Source organism: Lycorma delicatula, chromosome 1 (genome assembly GCF_047948215.1).
Source record: "Lycorma delicatula isolate Av1 chromosome 1, ASM4794821v1, whole genome shotgun sequence".
NCBI lineage: Eukaryota > Metazoa > Arthropoda > Insecta > Hemiptera > Fulgoridae > Lycorma > Lycorma delicatula.
In genome coordinates, this window is record NC_134455.1 from 329,406,520 (window position 1) to 329,428,018 (window position 21,499).

Below are 21,499 nucleotides of genomic sequence, written 5' to 3' on the forward strand. Positions count from 1 at the left end.
TAAAGTAAAATATTAGAATACTATTGACATTTCGGTAGGTATAGCACATTGATATGCATCCCAACCCTCGTAGAGGAAGACACCATCTTGTCAAGATTCCGGTCGCTACACTACCTCTCCCCACGTTCATAGCTCTGATGGGCTTTAATGGACCGTCTAAAGGACTTGATGGTTGTCTTTTAACTGAGTACATATCACAGTCATCAGCCAAGCCTCTGTTGGGATGCCACCGATGTAAATGCCTCGGTAGACATTTACATCAGTGAATTTATACTCATACTTTGCCTTCGCTGTAGGCTTCTTTCGGACATCCTTTCTGTCCTATATCGTTTCCCTCTGAACTAGCTAACCGAATTCGCGGAAGCACGAACCCCGCGCCTAGTTCCATATTTTAAATAAGCTCTGAGTGAATGTAAATGTCTAATAATACACGAGTCTGTTTCAGTAATGATAATGCACACCACAAGAAATGTTGATCGCAACAACGAAATTTAGACCTAGTGATCTCAACTTGATCAATTCTAAACCTTTAATTAAATTGCAACTACGGTCTGGTCGACCACGGAGAAGAGGACAGACCTCTTACTGTCACTCAGCTCCATCTCAAAGTCCCGGGTGACATTTACTTCATCACATAAAACTACCATCGTCAAGATTATACATCTCACGGCTGCACGGATAACCATGCCCTCAACAGTGAAGTCACCATCCCGCCGACAGCGATACTGCTACTGTTTCATAGTCCGTCCTCGTCAAAACGGCGTTATACCTCTCGGCTGCATGGATTACTACATCCACATTGATATGCAGCCGCGTTTTTGACGCTGCTTTCGTGTGTATAAATGTTTTTAGTTTATTTGCATTTTCTTCACTTTAACCTCTTCATTTTGAACAGTTAATTCATATAATTCTCATTTAATTCATTCATTTACAAACGTAGTCACTCATCTAATTTTCAACATTTATGAAACCGTATTTCTAATGGTTTTCCCTTTTTATATTACAGGGCTTCGATCTACAAACATCCTTAAAAACGTATTCTAGTTCCTACATCTCTGTATGATACCAGCAGATTTCTGTTATAAATGAAATGAAACGTTGGTTTTGCTTTTCTTTATCATTTATTTATTCTGGATTATTCATCCTGAATAATCCAATAATGTAATTCTATTGTTTAGTAAGAAGATCTTCATAATTCATACTTATCACATGCCATTGTGACGTGAAACGTCTTTATAATCACTCCGAAACATACGGGTTTCAGAACAGATATTTGTAGCGTAACGAAAATGTCTATATCGTCCTGCCTTAATAATTCTCCAATTATTAGTCTCAGAAACTTAAATTTTGTGTCATTTTATAACTTACACCTTCACCTCACCGATACGACTTTGAGTTTGCGTCACTTTGAGCGGGTTAACGGGGAGGTAGCACAGCGCAGATCGGCCAAAACTGGCGGTCTCGTTCATTTCAGTGTAGCGCATGACTTAGACAAATAGCGGTGTTATTCATGTGTTTGTGTTTAGAGTTTTTCGAGATAAATCGATTTAAGTAATAATAAGTTTATTTTAGACAATATTTATGTGGAAAAAAAATTAAAGTTAACATGTAAAAAGTATAAAAATTCAATATGTCAGCCTCACCCCGCGCAAAAGCAAGCCGGAAATATAAATTACGCATATCGTTTGAAAGGAGAGGATATGGGCTACGCACAGGTACCCCAATGTCCGTTGCCGAGTGAGTGAGACTGCCTCAGGAGCGTGCAAAGCTGGCACGGCACGCTCAGAGAACGACGCCGACGGTGTGAGCACTTCTACTGCTGCTTATTCCGTTTCTTAATTCTCATATTACAGACCAATGTTGAACAAAATTTTCGTCAAAATAAATATAATGTACCATTTATTGTCTGTTTTATGTTCAAATTAATTTTAGTACGCAGTCAATGTCTCGTTTTTATTTCAACCCAATACACTAAAAGCGACTCACTGACATACAGACCGACCAGTTTATCTGTACAGTTGGCCAGATGAAGGAACTAAAATTATCCATTGGAGACTTTCAGTTTTGTTCAAAAAATACAATGGTGGCTCTTCCATTTAACTCTACAGATAAGTTGGTCGGTCTGTAGCTCGGAGGAACTTCATTCAAGGTCTGTAACGTTTCACGTTAAACCAAAGGCCGTGCGTCCCGACACAGCTCCACCCGGTTTTTTTTCTTGTCCTAATCATTTTCATTCTTTTTTTTTCACATTTCATTAACTTTATTCAGGGGCAGGCCCTTTCTTTTCTTTTCCTGAAGAAAGATAAACGTTGTGTTAATTGCCTTTAAATGTTCTGCATTGTTAATTTTCTTTTAAGCGTCGCGTATGAGTACGTACATTTTATACTTGCTTAATTTGTATAAAACCAAAACCTACTCAATTTTTCTTATTTAATTACAACAGTACATCTATTTATTGGATTCTTTATCCACAGTTCAACGTATCTTAATGATGTTAAGATAATAAATCTAAAATTTTTGAAATAAACGATTGTTAAGTTTGAAAATTGAAAAAATTCCATTAATAGTCCACTACGATACTTTACTATGGATTCATTCAAGTTGTTTTTGTAAGATATTTTCGAGTGAGGAGTAAACAATATTTGTATTGGGGTAAGAAAATTTTACCACGTTAGTTCATTGTGGAGATAAGATATAAGCGCGATTACGATTTGTTCGTGATTCGATAGCTGTTGCTACTTTGATGGCGAATAAACGATTTAAATTTGCATTTCCTACTTAAAATTATGTTTAACCCATTTCTTTTTATATTTATGAACTTAGACGAAATTTTTGTGGTATGTAGGTAATCGGTAACCATCCGTTTAGCCTAACTTATTTTTTTTCTGTTTAGCCTCTGGAACCACCGTAAAGTATTACTTCAGTGAATGAATGAGGATGATATGTATGAATGTAAATGAAGTGTAGTCTTGTACAGTATCAGATCGACCATTCCTGAGATGTATGATTAATTGAAACCCAACCACCAAAGAACATCGGTATCTATTCATCAGTATTCATCAGAACATCAGTATTCAAATCCGTATAAAAGTAAACTGCCTTTACTAGGATTTGAATCTTAGAACTCTCCGACTTCGAAATCAGCTGATTTGCGATGACAAGTTAACCACTATACCAGCCCGGTGGGTTAACCTACCTATTATTCTTAATATTACCTTACTTTTGTATTTACGGGGAACCGGCTTATTGCTATTAGTAATAAAGCGTAATAAAAACAAAGTAAAATTTTAATAAAGTATATCATGGCTAGAATTTCATTTCAATTTTACACACTTTATGAGTAATACAACAGAAAAACAAAGGCCTTCCATTTATCACTGTATTCAATGCTTGCGAAAGCAAAATTTAAATTACAATAGCAACTAATGAACATTGAAATTAATCTATTTATCTCCCGATAGTGCCTCTGTATTATACGGCCTCTGCGTTAGAAAATCAATTTAAAAATATTTTAAACACTGTAATAAACTAATCTAATACCAATTAAATATAATATAATATAAACGAATAAAGTTATAACAAAACTATATATAAATCGCGATATAGTGGTCGAATAATTTTGTTAATGCTAGAAGTTAAATATTTGGTTTTGCAGATAAGAATATTAGGCTGCAGTTAGAGTTTATATGCTTTCGATGCCTTACAAAAAATGTTATACAAAACCGTTTATGTGTATTGTTATCTAGGATTTTAAAATTCCTCATACATTTCCCTTATTGAAAAGTAAATCATTGAAACAAAAAACGAACTCCATCTTAGAAACATTAAAGCCGTCATATCAGTCAGTATACCTGTATTTCTACTGCATATTTTAAAATATCTTTTCTTTGTTAACTATTCTTTTTGAATTTTGATCAGTTGAAAAAAAAGACATTTTATATACATAAAGACTTCATTAGCTTCTAATCAAAATTTTATAGAAAAATTATTTAATAAAAATCAATTTCGAATTTTAGAGTTAACAAATAGATACCATTTATAAAATTTCTAGAGAGGATCATTTCTAGTATTTCCTTAAAGTATTTTGTCGCTTATTTGTTAATATAATAGTTGAATATTCTGACAACTTTTAAGATTTCTGATAGATTTGGTTCATAATATATATCACATAAATTTTTTTTTTTTCAATGATAGTCTGCAGCGATTAAGTCAACCGTCAATTGACGGTTAAGTCGATTATAAAAAACTCTGTTTTAGTCGAGTTAACTATCATTATTCAAGTGAATTATCCCGTTCACCGATAAACCTAGTTGACAACCAAGACAGTGTGACATACAAACGCTTGGCTGTGAACTAGAACCGGAAAAAACTGACTAACGGGAAAAAGATCAACAGATAAATATCTATGATTTTTATCCGTATATACGAACGTTATAGTTATTTTAAATGGTAGTGTTCTTGAATGATTGATTTTCAATTCCACCTTATTTTTTTAATGTAATACTTAGTGTGTGAATAACATAATTTAAATCAATAGCTTTTTTACTTGAATCGATAAACTGAAATTCTAACCTGATTTGTTATCACAGAATGCTTATGGCATCTCCGGTAAAGGTTAACATCGCGCTGATCAATTATTGTTACAACAGTGTTCAACTATTTAAGATAAATTAAAGTTAACGTGTGCAGCCTGTGGTTGTTTAAAGTGAATAAGAACATATTACTTAAAATAAGGCAATTGTTAGTTAGAGCTTAGTTTAAGTAACGGCTCTCAGTATTGGACGACTTGACAAGGACAGGAATATCTGTCGATTGTAGATCTGGAGTTGCATCCGGCTATGAATAGTGTAGTTTAGAATATATCAATCGTTTGTAAGTTTGTCTTCACAATATTTTACTTTTGTCTGTCATAAATTTTAGCGTTTATGAAATTTCAGCCTAACGTTGCATGATTGTTAATATGTGAATGGAAAAGTTGGTCGAGGTTTAAGCCGTAGGGGAAACGAAGACTGGTGTCAAAATAATATCTTTCTTGTAACAATTAATTTCTTTAAAATATTCTTATACCATCCAACTTGATTGATAGAAGTGACGAACATTAACTCTGTCTTTTTTTTAATATTGGTAAATAATAAGATTTTAATTGAAAATTGTTGTTTATAAATCGATACGTATCTAGGTTAATATAATTTGACTCTAAATGAAGTAGATTAAAAAAAAGTAATAAGTTAATTAAATATTAATATATTTTGTTTAGTTTGTAAAATTATTGAAATACATCCTCTGAGGCATCCAACAACGCGGATGTCTCAGAGTTATCAAAACAAAAAAATCACCGATTTATGAGTAAATTAAACGGTTTTATTCTGACTATTATAATGCTCACAAAATCTCGTTTTTATTTATCAGTACTTCAGTATTTGTTAACAGAAAAAGGAAATCTGTAGAAGCGCATGAAGTTGATATTCGTATTATAAATAACATATTTAGTTTAAAAAAAAACATTTTAAAATTCCTGTAAAATGCAGCAACCTTAAGATTCGTAAATATCATGTATAATTTCCTCCTTCTTAAATTAAGAATACACACAAAAATTCTTCGTAATAAGTGATTAAAATAATATTACGGAGATATTTTCAACTTTGGATTTATCATAAATTTATAAATAACTCTTTATAATCTAAACGATTCAAAAAATTACTTTACATAAAATTAGTACCGTTTAAGATGATTTTAAGAAAATTTTAAAAATCATGTTAGAATAATGCCCAAATAAAAATAATACCGCGATAATGTTTACGATGACTTTGGGTCCCACGCAATGTTCTTTCTTTAGACCAATCATGTCGCATTAAACTATATCATCTTATGATTTTTAATTTTTTTATTATGAAGTAACGGCGAAATGTACTTTTTCGTTTACGAATGAATTAAAAATGTTAACTGAATCATTTTAAATGGTTACATTACATTCAGGATCAAAGGGTTACAGGTAATAGCGTGCATTAATTAATCGGATAACAGTTAACTCGGTTTCCGACTGGACATCCCATTATCTGGTATTATCTTAAAACAAGAGTTAATGATGTTAAGAGAGAAGGGGAATGGTAAGTTGACGGTGGCTGTAGGAGGAAGACCTAACTGTTTGTTTCCATGACAACCGAAGTCATTACTACATTTTGTCCTTTCTGTGCGTTTACCTCCACCTGCAGTTAGCAAATGAATGTTGTTATTATTTGGCGTCTAGGAACTCGATTAAAATTATCTCTTGTTCTGTTATCTTAATTCATCTATACATTTTTAAATACTACATAGTTATATTTTTATATTAACCTATATAATGGCCTAATAATGCCGATCCGAGATAACTGAAATTACCTAAGTCGCATAAATTACTCTAAATATTTTTGTATTGTTGCTTCGGAAGGAGATAGTAGTGGGTAATAGTTAATTAATTTCTTTGCTAATTTGACAAGCGTTATTACTCGCTTGCACATATGTGTATACATTGGAAGAGGGCCTTCATCAACGAACTACTCACAATCATATTTGATTCTAGTTCATCTTTAATTTCACTTCTTTTTTTTAATAGAGATTTCATTTACCGACGAGTTTAGCAAAAGTAGTCCGTTTCAGACTATTTTTTGTATTTTGGTTGAATAGTAAATCATCTTTTTCTTAAATAACTCGATAGGAAAACTTAAAAGCTGGATTGCCATTTACAATCAACTTTGTTTTAATTGGCTCTTGTGCAGCTTAAATTTGTGAACACATCAGATGCTTCGTATGCTGTCTATTGAAGATGTATTACGTCGAGCTAGCTCTAGTGGTCAAGTATTTATATGTTTATAAATAACTGGAACGAGCGAAGCCAGAGGAGGTCAACAAAACTTGCAAAACCAAAATCTTCGTATAACCTTGTTATTATTATTATCCGAGGCACATAACATTTTATATTTTATTATATTAATATAATGACGTTATTTTAATATCGTTGAAGGATGTAAACTGCGAGTTTAACCAACTATGAATAAATTGCCCTCGTGAGGTTCGATCGCATAATCATCAAGCAAATAAATCTATTTTCTGTAATCGGTTAGCGAATATGCTGCAACTTATATTACCTCATTTATCCCGCCTTTAGTTATTACTCCATAAATTATAATGATATAATTTTTATCATGAAAAGTCTTTTTGTGAAAAAAAAAATATATATATATATATATATATATATATATATATATATATACGTTTAATCATAAACACCGTGTATCAAAATTCCGGAAAGTTGTTGGACTTTTGGACAGAACTAGTATTACTATAGCAGATTAGTAAATCGCCTAGTAGAAATAAACTAGAAATGAAGATAACTAAAGTAGAAATACGTTTATGCTACTTTAAATTTTATGTGCATGGTCAATACGTACATACATTTTTTAAATTTTTACTAAATAAAAATGTATGATTTTGTTTGTTGTTCGTGTTGTAAATTGTTTTTTACTTCCTTGTACGAAGCAATCTGATCGCGAAAAATCTCGGTTTTCTGATTTCAACGGAAATATCCATGTTGACCATCCCTCATTCCATTTTGACTAGTTTCGGCGTGACGTCTGTACCTACGTATATATTTTTTGAGTTTTTGCGAAACTCAAAAACGATTAGCCGTAGAATATTAAAATTTTGGATTTAGGACTGTCGTAACATCTAGATGTGAACTTTCCTTTTTTATTGCAATCGAATGAAGTAAAATTGTCCAAAAAAGACCAAAATTCAAAGAAAAATTGAATTTTGGACTTTTTTTAACTGCAGCAGTAATCCGTCATTGAGAGGTTTTCAACGATAATAAAGATATCATAATAATTATTATTATTTTTATGTAATTATTTTCATAATACCTAATTATTATTAGGTAATTATTTTCATTGGTTCCAGTGTTATAGCCAAATAAAATCTTAATTAATGAAATATTTGAATCTTACAAGGCGAAGGTACATCGGTTTGAATCAGACTTCTCCTATTTTTCACTTTTTTCTTTAATTTAAATATATTGGTTTATTAATAATTATTAACCTGTGATTGCAAAAAACTTTTAACATAAATAATAATTCAATAATAACAATTAAAAAAAAAAAAAATGAAAAGTTATTAATGAAATAAAATTCTATGTACTTTTCATTTAAAAAAAAAAAATGTGTGTATGTAATTTAATAGGTGTACAAGGAAGTCTTATGGTGCCCACATCAGATTTTTTATTATACTGAAAACTAAATTTTTATGTGAATTTCATTCACCTAACAGCTAATTTTGCTATGGAATAATGAAATTGTTTACGAAGCTGATCCACTATAGTAAGTAAATCACTATCTGGAAGCTGTAGCTTTTAATAGACTCACCGGTTTTTTCGTAACCGATTGATTACAAGCGTAATTTATTTTTTACCTTTATTTTTTACATACAGTATACACCAAATACAACATATCCGTTGTTCTATTTTCATAGTATGTAGATTATAAAATCTTTTTATCCCTGGGTGAATTTATTAGCGACGTGAGTATCAAACTTAATACAAATAAACATGTAGGTAAATTATTAGCCACTGCTCGTGCAGATCATTCACTGTGAAAATACTATGCCTCTATGAAAAGATATGCTTCACTGCAATAATTTTTACTAATTTGTTGAAAAATAAGAAAATGTTTTTGGGCCTCCATTTCAGGTACATCATTTCATTTTATAACCTATAAAATATTCAAATTTTATAACATATTTAGTTATTTCTGAGAAAGAAAGAAACTTGTTTAAATTTACTACTTCATTATAACCTGTTTGTCCATGTTTCAGTATAGCAACGAATTTTTTCAATTTAAGTAATTCTAATTATATAGTGATTTCTGTTTATTTCGATATTTATCTTAATATATTTTACGGGTATTTTAGGTACTTTTTCGGAATCTGTGAGCCACTTTATTTCAATAATTTCTTCCAAGCCAGTAATTTCTACCCTTCAATAATTTCTACCCTCCCTTCGCTCGCTAACCTTGACTAGCGAGCGTAGATTAAGTTTGGGTAGACTATATTTATAATCTATAATTATAAGCAAAATACTTTTATTGGACCTCTATCAGGTACATTTGGAAAACCCTTGTTTGAATAAAATCGAAGAGTAGAAATAAAAAAAATTCCTTTCGGCACGCCGGAAGGTGGAGGTAGATTTACCGGAGCAAAATAGGTGTAGGCGAACTCGGATTGTACAAGCTCGTATCACATATTACTATGTTTTATGGACACTACGTTTTCTCATTAGACTACAAGACTTTGTAATTGTTGCTGAATTTATCAAGACTTCCTTATGATTTTTCCTAAACTGCTTCACAACACAACTATTTTAGGATTAGTGAAAGATTCTAGGTTTGTCTCTCTGTATAGATAAAAACAGATAATATTTACAGAAAGTCTTATTTAAAAGCACGTATAAATGTAACAACAGTGATTTTGAGAAGATGATTTGAAATTACAATAGGCCTATATTATCCACATTAAGCGTTACAACTTACGTTAAATACCTACCTTGTTTGAATAAACTGAAAATAAATATCTGTTCCCCTATCTTTCTACCAGTTTAGGCCAAAAAAATCACATGATGTAAAATGATGTTTGTACAGTATTGATTCCAAGTCTTGACTATCTCTGTATAACATGACATCGTTGTAGGTTTGTTGAGGAGCCTTTCCTTGTGAGCCGTTCCCTTGTTTTCGCTAGGTGCTGCTGCCCCTGTATTCCTTGAAAATAGAATTCAATCGAATAGTTTATAAAGAATACAACAATTTAGAATACGACATTGGTTTCATATATAAACAAGTTTCACATGTTTAGCATACGGGAAGCCACTTCTTGCAATTCCAACAATATTTTGGGCATCCCTTGCCGTAAGTGTTGGTCATATCAAAAATCGTTTCAAACAAAATGTTTAGGTAATATTTAGAGGACTAACGACCACTTTAAACGGATTCGATCCTGTGCCTGTTATGGGAGCTATGATTTTTTTTGTCCTTGAAACCCCATTTTTTCCACCCCTTGGCCCTTATTCCAAGAATAGTAGGTACTTTAAACGAATTCGATATTTTACTTAATAAGAAAGTTATAGAGTGATATTTTGTTTTTTCAAAAAAGCCCCCCCCCCCCATTTCCACTCCCATGGTTCGACTTTGCCCATTAACTACTTGACTGAGATTTTTGGTCGTTATATTTTATTATCAATTTGAAAGTTATTAGTGCAAAATTACGACAGTTATCGTGTCCACCAGGAAATTAATATATACTTTTGGATTAACGGTGGTTTTAGGGTCTGGAGGATGTGAAACACGAAGATATGTTGAAATTTTCCGGAAATCGAATCATGGTACCCATTACAATAGGTATAGCTTTCTTATGAACTTTATCTAAAAGGCACATTTGAATGTAATAATTTTGTAACTGGTATAAAAAAAATCATTAGCATTAAGTTAGATCTGTTAAATTATGGTTTAATTTATCACTCAAGTATTTTCACACCTTACACCGCATTAGTGCTGCGTAGTAAAAATTTTCATTACAATCATTTTAGCTGGTTTTCTTAAGGTTCTGGAATATTTTCGACATCATTGATGTTCTAGATATGATGCGTAGGTTATGAATATCCGATAGTGTATCAGTGGTTTTGTTTTTAGTTGCTGGTTTTTGTGGTGGTAATCGATTAGCTAATAGTTAAAACTTGTTTCGTAAAAATAACTTGAGTTATTTTAACTTAAGTATCTGCATTTTATTTTTCTTAATATTACAACTTAGTCTCATTTCGTTCCTTTAGTGTAACCAATCATAATTTAAGTGTAACAAAACACCTCTTGCCAGGTAATTGACGGTAATTATCAGCTTCTCGTTTCGCAATAATAATACTAATACTCTTCTCTTTCAAAACTACGGACATCAGTTCATCGTTCTCATTTCTATGTTTAAGTGCAATGTCATTTTGTTATTACAGAAAAACGCGATTGAGCGTTGAGGTATGCTCTAAAATAATTTTTTCTAGTAAAATTCTAAATAAATTTCTAATAAAAATGCCCTCAAATAGTTTTCTGCTGATGATCTCTGTTTAAGGTCGGGGTATGCAGGAGCTACAATACAGTTCAAGTTATTCTAGCAGCTCTTGCATTTTACGAGAGTTTCTCTTTCGGCTATAAACTAGTCTGTTTATTGTTTATTGATTTTCCTTGACCTTCTAAATTATTCTTTCTTTTAAATTTGAACTGACCATCCTGCTTGAATACTTAACAAAGCTAGGGAATTTTCATAATTATTTAATCCGTATTAGTAAAACCAAATGGTCACAAAGATTTTAGCAGTTAAAACTTGTTTCGTAAAAATAACTTGATATTAGTATCTGCATTTTATTTTTCTGAATATTACAATTTACTCTCATTTCATTCCTGGTTATGCTTATACCTTAAATTTAAGTTACTTGTTCGATGCATATGAAAGATATTCTTTATAAATCGATCTACTAATTTGTATCATTAAAAAGTCTCTGTTATTAGCATAATATCAGTAGATCATCTACACTGCGAATATTTAATTAGAAGAATATATATTATGATAGGTATTCACCTTAATTACTGATATCAGTGCTCGAGTTTCCGTCATCCGTAGTTGTAATTATCTTCTTAAATCATAAAAAGTCGTCTTCACTTCCATTGAGAGGGTTCAAAATAGAATATTATTTGAACGATTTTTTAATCAATTCATCTGTCATTTCATTTCAAGCCGCAATAATCCACTCACAAATCTATATCAAATTCGGTTTTTTAATTTCACCAGATGATGTAGCCTCGTGTGTCGTGTTGGCTATCCAATTTGTGTATTGTTTACGGAGTTCTATTTTAAATATCGCTACACGCAGATATCAAGATATTGAAAAATATCGTTCCATCAGCAATAATAATCTGATTACACTTTCTAGCAGTCATTCTTCACTTTAGATAATCGCTCTTATGACCCCTAAAATTGTTCATTATAAATAAAGAAGATTGTCGTAACAAATGTGTCTGGTCGGCGCTCCCAAATTCATTTAATTTAGTCCAGTACTAATTCATGCATCTCTTTACTAGGGCTTCTACACTATATCGGGGGGAAGGAACATGTTTTCTTTTAAAAACTACAAACTGGAGTAATGTTTTCCCACCCAAAAGTATTGTTAATGTCACCGAGCAACATTGTTTTTAGTAACTGCAATTCTTATCTGAACGGTCTTTGTACCTACTCTTTTAATTGTTGTTGTCGATGGCATTTCGAAAGTTCACATTCCCAATTTTATCAAGGAGTTTTTTGTAATTTTATGATATATCTTTGAAACTTTGTCAGTTTATCTTCGAATATGTCTGGTAGCCGCATTGCTATAGTCCTTCTCCAAATAGAAAATTATGTCGGCAAAGAAAACGGCGAACTCAGTTAAGACCAGCTCTTATTTCAACACTATCAATATTTAATTCATTGGCAATTTTCAGGCTATTCACCCGACACATTTCTGTTGAATGTACGAATCCAAACCGATGTACATTCCATATTTGCGCTTGTCTTCTTCTATATTTCCAAATTTGTCTTCTATCTCCGGATAATTCGCATTTTTTCCGCCGAAATGCTCTTTTGTTTTTATAGGAACAAAAAATTCGTTTTCTTTCTTTCGCCACTCACGAATGTAGGACTCGGTTGTATCAAATTTTCTGCCTCTAGTACGATTTCCATGACCTTTTGCGTAAGCAATAACATGTAACCTTTCTGCAACACCGTCTCTTTTTCTCTCACTCTGTAGTTCTGCTGTACTTGAAACGTTTACATACTGAACGATCGTCGCCACAATGAAAACTGATCGTAAAGTTACTATAAAATGATCGTTAAAAATGTTTTCTTTTGAAATAAGAATAGCTTATGTGGGAGAAAAATGGGAAGATCAGATTCGGATAAATCTGACACCACGTCATAGATAAGAGTTTAATTTTCTAATACCGGTAATTACGCATCGCCAAGTTTTTTTATCATTTTATTTCACGGGATGTAGGTTCGTAGTCAAAATAAATCAGTTTGTATTATAGCCTCAATGGATTGATTAGTAATATATATCTTTAACTTCATCCTAAAATGCATGCACGAAGCGCAAGCTATTTTTGTAACGTCATTCTCAATAATATAGCCTGGGACCTTATAAGGAAGCTTGTTACAGATTTAAGGTTGTCAGGTACAGTCACACGTGTGAATTCCAGTGATGTTGCATCCAAACTAATGAAGATTTCGAAAACTAAAATAGACAAGGCGCACACACGAACCGTGTAAAATGAATTGTGCGTAAAGAGATCCCATCTGAAACCGCATCCAGACTACTCACGTGACTTCTGCATTGAGGAGCTTGATATAGCCTGAATATGCTGGAGGTAAAAGCTGTTAGCTTTGATAATCGGAGTTTCTTAAGGCCATCGGACTTAAAACTAGATTGTGGCTCGTTAATTTTTCAATGAGATTCTGAGAACTGGAAAATCGCCGAAGATTTTTAAATAGGCTAAGGCAATTACCGTCCTGAAACTAGGCAAAGACGGAGCTGATGCTTCTCACTACCAACCAGTATCGCTACTCAGCATGACCATAAGTATAAGCTACTAGAAAGGCTTATTCTAAATCGCATTCAAGAGGCCATTGATCAAATCATCCCCGCCGAGCAGAGCGGGTTTAGGAAACACCGAAGCTGCTGCGACCAGGTGTTAACATTGACAACTCTAGTGGAGGCTAGCTTTCAGCCAGGTCTCAAGTTGGCTGCAATTTCTGTAGATCTTACTGCAGCTTATGACACTGTGTGGAGGGAGGGATTGTAGTCGAAGTTTATTGAGGTCATACCATGTCGTAGGCTGACCTTTCTAGTGAGCAATATGTTCTCTTACAGGCGCTTAAAGCTATCCCTGAATGGACGGGCTAGTAGATGGAGGACTCTGAATAATAGCCTACCTCATGGATCAATTCTGGCCTCTATTCTGTTTAACCTGTCCATCCATGACATGCCAGACACAGACTCCATGAAAATCCAGTATGCGGACGATCTAGCATTGGTCTTCCAGAGTAAGGATCTTAATATATAAGTTTAATGATTAAACCCGCCGGATTGGTGTAGTGGTGAACGCGTCTTCCCAAATCAGCTGATTTGGAAGCCGAGAGTTCCAGCGTTCAAGTCCAATAAAGCCAGTTATTTTTACACGGATTTGAATACTAGATCATGGATACCGGTGTTCTTTGGTGGTTGGGTTTCAATTAACCACACATCTCAGGAATAGTCGAACTGAGAATGTACAAGACTACACTTCATTTACACTCATACATATCATCCTCATTCATCCTCTGAAGTATTATCTAAAACGGTAGTTACCGGAGGCTAAACAGGAAAAGAGAGAGAAGTTTAATGATTAGATCATCATCAACGTAAAATCTACGTACGATACGCAAGATATTTTTTCACCCTTCATTACGGACAAAATAGTGGGTGTAGTACATGGATGTAAACGGTATGTGCTTTTTTGTATGATTGCTTATCAAACAAAATATTCCAGTTATTAGTAAATACTTTGTTTACTTAGTTCTCTTTCATTTCATTAAAATTTCTACTTACTTATGTATTGTCGTGAACTGATGTTACTGTAACTCATGTTGTTTTGTAACTGTCTATGTTTTTTTAATCGTACATAACAGACAAATACTCTTGTGAGATGAATTGTTAATTTGCGGCATCTTTTAAATGCTCAGTATGTAAAATACCACGTTCAGATAGACAGAAATACATTTTTGGATACGTAACAATACATTGATTGTTATAAGGCCCTTTTTTACAGAATGCAGGTAACTGAACAATTACATCGAACTCTGCCCGCATTGTTTGTTTTTTTGTTATAAATTTGAACTAATCTTGGTGAAATCTGCCATAAAAGATTCTTCATTTTACGTTTAAATTTCAAAGTAAAGAATAAATAAAACATTTAGATATTGAATCGTATTTTCTCTGTAAACTGAATAAAAAAGAATTTTGATTTATTAAAATTTTTTTCAGACATGATTGCTCGCAAATAATTTATATTTTTAAATTATTACTTTTACAAAAAATAAAAATAAAAGTAAAGAAAGTATCAAACTTTTTGAAATAAATGTTGTAATAAATTGTGGTAATTAATTCACTTATTGGACATGCTAAACGATTAGTTTTACTTAATATAAAAATCACTATTATTTAATTTGATGCGTCTTTTTAATGTACATCTAAATAAAAATTAAAAAATTGAAATTTTTATCATCTATATTAATAGTTAATAGATTTGATAATTTCTGTTAATAGATTATAATTATTAGTACTCGAAGGAGAAGCACGTGATATTAGTTTTGATAATGTTATAATGTTGTCGTAATGGGAGAAGGACGAATGTAAGCTTTACTAATTAAAAAGTAATTATAACCAAAGAGTTTTATTCTCACACAAAAGTCTGTCAGTTATTTTAAAGTTTCCTTTAAAGTTAGCAACGAGTTAGTTCCAAAATTGTTTCATGTAATTCAGTCCCGGTGTTTGGAAACTCATACTTTTGTATTGCATGAAACGAATTGTTGCTGCTAATGATTGGTGGTTACTGGAAGAGTACAACTTATTTAATTTTATATTGTCTTGGCATCCCTGAATTTCTTTTCTTATAGTTACCACTACTTTTTTATCTCTCTTTTGTTCATTTATGATATTTTTAATCACGGTTTAAATTGTAGCATAATTATTAAAAATGTTATAAAAAAAGATCCACGCCGGAAGGCGAAGGTAAATTTTACCGGTGCAACGTGGGGGATAAAAAAGATTTCCACTTTAAAATTAAGAAAAACTTCAAATTTACTCAATACGACAATACCTGCATGTTTAGCGTACCACAAGCCCCATCTTCTTACAATTCCAGCAATATTTTGATCATCCTTTGCCGGAAGGGTTGGTCATATCAAAAATTGTTACAGACAAAAGTTTTAGGTAATGTTTAGAGGACTAAGGACCACTTCAAATCGATTCGATACTGTGCCTATTAAGGAAGGTATGATTTTTTTTGTCTTTAAAACACCATTTTTTCAGCTCTCTGTGCCACATATCCTTAACCAAAAAATTGTAGGAACTTTAAACGAATTCGATATTTTACTTAATAAAAATGTTATATTTTGTTTTTTTCGGGAAAAGCTCCCGCATTTCCATCCCCATAGTTCGAATTTGGCTGTTAATGAACTCCACCAAGATTTTGGGACGTGTTATTTTTAAGGAACAATTTGAAAGATATTGGCGCAAAATTATATTATTATAGTTATCGTGTTCACAAGAAAGTGAAATATATATATATATAAAAGTATATATAAACTTTTTAGCTGACGGTGGTTTTGGGTTTTTGGTTTCGGTCGAATCATGATACCCATTACAATATGTAGCTTTCTTATGAAATGCACCTAATAAATAACTTTCTTTCAGGATTGTTTCTCTCAACTTTTTTTTTTTGTATTGTTTCCTTTCATGTTTGAGTGATTGTTATAAATGTCTAAAAGTCAGAATTTTTTAATTTTTTTTTTTTTTTTACGAATTAAGTAAACAGGAAAATAAGGAAATTTCATAACAAGTACTGTTGTTCTCATTGTAGATAAAACTACTCGATGCTTATGTTGCTCAATGACTGTTCTAAGTTACTCTAAGACCTCTGTAGAAAGTTTAAATTTTTACCTTTGCAGGAATTGTTCGAGTTAAACGAGGTGACAGGTCCAAGTCAGCCTATCTTTTTCCCATATTTCAGTTGTCTTAGATTAACAGAAAGAATTTCAGACGCTTTTGTCAGGCGAGAAAGTATTGTACTGATATTAAAAAAAATTCATAAACGCAATTTGTAGATTCTCTATTACAAGAAATAATGAATAAAATCTGCTTGATAATGGGTAACCGTCCCCGAAAATGTTTTGTCAGTCTAAAATTTTGATGTTGGTGCAGATTTCATTTGTTGTTTAATTTATTATTCTGACAGTTATAATGTAGAGGAAAGATCAATAATTTGCTTGATTAATGGAACTTTATGATGTAAAGACCATCCTGTTAATGGTACTCTATTATGCCTCCAGCCAAACTTCCTGTTGGACTGTTGCAACTCACTCAAGGTCTTTTATTAATTCGTCTTGATAGAAGATTCTGATGAACTTTAACGTCGCACTAGACCGCATATCTGGCCATAATTTAATTTTTATGACCACTATTACTGTTTTGATATTGACAGTAAAGTTGGGGTTTAGAAAGAATCTTTTTTTTTTAATTTGCCGTCCAGTTCTCATTAACATTTTTAGAAAGAGAAAAATGAAACGTAAATTTCGGATGTGTCAGCAGTTGAAATGCGATTAAGTAGTAGAAAGATGAAGTTTATATAATGTTAGATAATATTTTGGAATGAAGAAGTTTTTGGAGTAAACAACAAAAATAATTTAATCGCATAATCTTTCTTAAAAAACTGCCCTCTTGGTATATCTTTGATGTACTGAATATTAACCGATCTATCTAAGTCTTTATTAAAGCATCTAAGGTTAATTAATATGGTAATTGAATCTTCCATCTCGCTACAGATTGTACGGCTAATTGATCCCCGTTGCTAAAGATCGAGTTAATAACTAAATTCTATTCGTAAATAAATCGAGTTACTAAATCTTTATTATTTTATTATAATAAAATAATTGCGCTTAATTTGTAGTTTATTGTTAACATTTAAACTTTTAGATAATAAATTATTTTATCCACTAGATTTAATTCAAAAATGTATTACCCAAATAATTTTCATAAAATATTTAGTAATACAGTGTGGTGTTCAAAATTATATTAATTAAAATAATTTTTTTTTTACAAAAAGTGCAATAATTTTTCTTTAATTAATAAAATAATAGTAAAGTGTTGCGTTTTCGACTTCCACTTTAAGATTTCAAATTCGAATCACGGTCAGACATGGTATCTTACATTCGCTACAAGTTTGCACACGCACACTGTGATTTATCTAGAAAATTGGTGTAAGGAAAAGCGGTCGGCTCTAGAAATTCCGTTAATCAATCTTACCTAACTGCAGAAAATAAAAAATTGAAAGTAAAAGAGAAATAAATGTTTTATGAAATTTTTTTTTTATCCAATATTATGCCTTATAATATTGTATGACAATATTATACCTTAAAAAGTTACTGAAAGACATTCAATATTTCTCATTACATTGTATACATTTTTTAAACTAACGTCAGGATATCTAATGCGCTCGCCTTTTAAACAAGGAACAGTAAGTTTGACTTCTTCCAGCATCTCTTGATTACTCTGGGGAACAAAAAAGAATTTTTTTTTTGTTTTAGAAAGAAAAATATATGATTCTGATAGTATTTTTCTCCTGAATTCAAATATGATATCGGTTTCTCCCCCATCACATAAGGTTTCCGAGAGACAGGCATTTATAATTTCAAGCAATTTAATACTTTCTGCATTCTTAACAACACAATATTCAAACATTTGACTCACCTAGAAAGTAAGAAATAACGATCCTCTGCTATATTTCGCCTGTGGAGCATATCTCTTGCTGGTCCAACAATAATCGGCCAGCATATTAAGGACTCCATTTGTGTTGATACCTCTTTTCCATAGCTGAAATCTCCTGATAAAATTATTCCACGTGCTCATCGCCCACTACGCCAAGATTTTCCGAGAAGAAATCTAAGTGCGAGTACAGGAAGTGTACTTTTAAGGATATATTACAACCAAAATTTTTATAAGATCGTTGACAATATCATAGTAATTTACCGCCTTTCGTTTTCCCAAAAATCTCTGAGTAATATTTTTGAATGCTTGCCAAGCTGCTTTCTCCAGTGGATTCAGTAGTTTCTCAAATTTTTCATCATGCATTAGTGATCGTATTTGTGGACCTACAAATGTTCCTTCTTTAATTTTTGCATCACTAATTTTAGGAAACTTCTGTTTTAAGTACATGAAACTAGGAGTATTTTTTATGACATTGACGAAATTCTTCGTTAATCCTAGTTTGATATGTAACGGAGGTAGATACACATTTTTAGGATTACACAATGGGTCATGTTTTACATTTTTCTGTTCAGGAATGAGTGATTCGCGTTTAGGTCATTCTTTTCTAATTGTTTTTCTAATTGTAATTTTCTAATTGAAATAGTTTTTTCTGTCCCTACTATCCCATTCACATAAAAAAACAGCAGTACTTTGGGTAACTAAGGTGGAGACTAAGAATAAGTGCAATTACCTTCAAATCACTACAAATATTCCATTCATACACCGCATATTGAAGCTTTTCCAGTACAAAATTTAAAGTTTTCATATGTTTCTTTCATACTAGCAGAGTACCCCCACAGGTACTGATGGGAATTTATTGCCATTGTGCAGAAGCATAGCTTTTAAACTAACTTTAGAGGATTCAGTGAACAAGCGCCATTCTATTGGGTTATGTTCATTACACTGTTTCCATAAGAGAAGAAATGACATTACAAAACACTAAGCCATTTTCTTCAGAAAAATAATCTTTAAATTCAAAATGACGAGTACGATAAGTACATATCTTTGTATTCTTTTGAAGAAGATTCCATCATTTTAGTCGGGAAGCAAGCATTTCAGATTGATTTTTGGATAACTTTAAATCTCGTAAGAGATCGTTAAGATTTTCTTGAGTCGGTAAATGAGGCTTAGATGAACTGCTTTGTTCAAAAGTTGTATCACCAGAATCTGTTTCTTTTTCTTTTTTACTTCCATCAGACTCTGAGCTCTCTTCATCTAATGGCACATGTTCTGGAGGCTTTAGTATAGGTAATTCTTCGTAATGTGGAACTGGTCTCATCGCAGATTGTAAGTTAGGGTACACTATTGTATGTTTTGATTTTGACGTAATCCCTTTAATGTTGTTAAGCAGAAATAACAGTCAGAACAGTGATCTTTGGGTTCCCTTCAAATCATAAGGATAGCAAATGGCATGTGGCGTGTGCCATTTTTCCATGCGGTGAGGAGCCTAGTACACAATAAACAACAGATGTGTGGGGCTCAGACCTTTGTTTGATCCCCCACTTTACATCCAAAATAAAGTTCATAACACTTTTTTACTAATGCAATAAAGTTTGGCCTTTGGAACTTCAGCATCACTTCACAACATACAAAACAAAAATTGTTGGGATGATATAAACAAACTTTAAGCATTTTGTAACTAATGAATAATTAAAAGAAATAAAGTTGTAAATATGTAATACACAATAATTCAGACACACAAAGCACTCACAATGATGTCTTTAGTGGTTCATTACTATCTCACAACTAGCATCGTTCTGATGAATGTTTGCTACATTAGATCACGTTTGTACATGTCTGTACACGTCTGAACCTGCACAACAATAGCAACGCTACCCTTTGAGTTAGCTCATTTGTTTTCATCATAATTGCAGTGCTCTGGGAGCTTTTACTTGACAATGGACAAAGGACGAAAAAACGTTTTAAAATATTTAAAAAAATTAAAATAACAACAAAATTGTGGGTGATGGAGAAATTCCAAATACATATTTAAAAACAGGATAAAAAACTGCATTAAGTACATCTATTGATATCCGTGAGACAAAAATCACGTTGACCAGTGATTATTTAAAGATAATATAACTCACAAATGCAACATTTCTCTTTTATCCGAAGGTTTAAATCCGGCTTCGACCGGTTAAAATTTGTAATCATGGTTTTTTTCCCGTAGCGGACTTGCCTACAATGGATAATTAATCTTCATTGGTCGGAGGAGTTAAAGAGATTGGTAGGCATGGTGTTTGTACCTCCTTTGTAACGTTGCCTGTGAAGTGATGTAACTGTTGTCATACCCCACCAAGTTGAGAGTTTGGTTTATGAAGTTTACTATAATTTACGATTTTTTAAAGTTATGAAATAAGCTAAACTCCATCATATTTTCATCAACTATTTTTACTACTTTACCACTGTGCCTTTAAGTATAATTGTTGAAAATCTTTTAAATAAAACATGAAATTTAATTAGTTTTTCTTGTTGTTGCATTAGACGTTTTACTTTTTTTTAAATTCCGAGTAATATTATGATATTGTGAATTTCAATGATATTCGAACTAATAATTTCGCTTAGCCTGGAAATGCGATTAATTACGAAAGTCGGGAATTAGAATTATATTTAAGGCAATTAAAATACAGATCTAATTACGATTTGTGTTCATAGTTGTAGGCATTTGATTTGAACACAGTTTGTATCGTAAACTATAATTGAAAATACAAGGTCAGTTTTGATAGTAAAAAAATATGCAAAATATTCACTTACAATAACTTAAATTATCTATAACTTCGAGATGGATAAGTTATGTAGCAAATTAAATGTTTCTAACAAATTATATCAGAATAGTTATTAAGGTGA

General features: G+C 32.0%; 1 protein-coding gene across 1 annotated transcript in view; it reads left to right on the top strand.

Annotated features, from left to right (window-relative positions):
• The window catches only part of LOC142318372 (rho-related GTP-binding protein RhoN-like), a 191,479-nt gene that overhangs the window by 87,517 nt on the left and 82,463 nt on the right, over nt 1-21,499 (top strand). The window lies entirely within an intron of this gene.